This window comes from Trichechus manatus, unplaced genomic scaffold (assembly GCF_000243295.1).
Source record: "Trichechus manatus latirostris isolate Lorelei unplaced genomic scaffold, TriManLat1.0 scaffold00217, whole genome shotgun sequence".
In the NCBI taxonomy this organism is placed as follows: Eukaryota; Metazoa; Chordata; class Mammalia; order Sirenia; family Trichechidae; genus Trichechus; species Trichechus manatus.
The window spans coordinates 2,657,996-2,659,019 of NW_004444153.1; positions in this window are offsets into that span (position 1 = coordinate 2,657,996).

Here is a 1,024-nt window from a genome sequence, read left to right on the forward strand (position 1 = left end):
TTCCTTGCTGTGGTCCCCTTCCATCGCCAAATCCAGCAATGACTGGTTGAGTCTTTCTCATAGCACATTACTCTGAGACAGATTCTTCTACCTCTCTCACTTGTAAGGAACCTTGTGTTACATTAGGCCTGTCTGGATAATCCAAGATAATCTCCTCATTTCAAATGAGCTAACTAGCAACTTTCTATCTATCTATAACCTTAATTTCCCCTCTGCCCCTTACTTTACAACATAATATAGTCAAAAGTTCTGGGGGTTAGCATGTGGGCAACTTTAGGGGGCCGTTTTCTGCCTACCACACTTTGAAATGTAAGATTTAAGTGAGCCAAATTTGGCACACATTTTCAGTGTACATAGCACATTGAGCAATTTGTTAAGCAACCTGAAAGCAGATTCATGTTTATTTATTTATTAAATGAATAGTCCAATACACATTAACCAGGTTCAAGTTATTATTTCTGTCATAAAAGCCAAGGAAGAATGAGTCTCTTAGACTAACTAAGAGAAGAGTAAGGCAGGTGCCTGACACTTTCTACTGAAAGTCCTTTTGACTTGGACTTGCCTTTGAGGGCATCTAGTAAATTGATTGCTACAATCCATTAATTTTATTTTCTTTGTTCTTTAGCATTAAAATAAAATGACAATAGAAGTAGATTCTATGCAATCAGACATGTGAAAGAAAAAAAAAAAAAGGAGAGGCAGAGAGACTGTTTAACTGGCAGCAACAGAAGGAACCAAAGTAGTGACACAGGAAAGCCAAGTCTCCATTGTGAGGATCATCCATGTAGTAAACAAAAGACACCATCTACCTTCTGTGTGATCAGATCACAAGTTCCCACTTCTCTCTGGGTCCTGATGATATGGTTTCTGTTCTGTATTTCCTTAAGGTCCTGTATTATCTGAGGTTATCCAAGTGTGTTGGCAATGCAATCTAACATAGTGTAATAACTAAAGTCTTTATTTTACTCTGACTTTTCTTAAGTCTATGTTATATATTTCAGTGAATGGCTTAACATACAGTTGC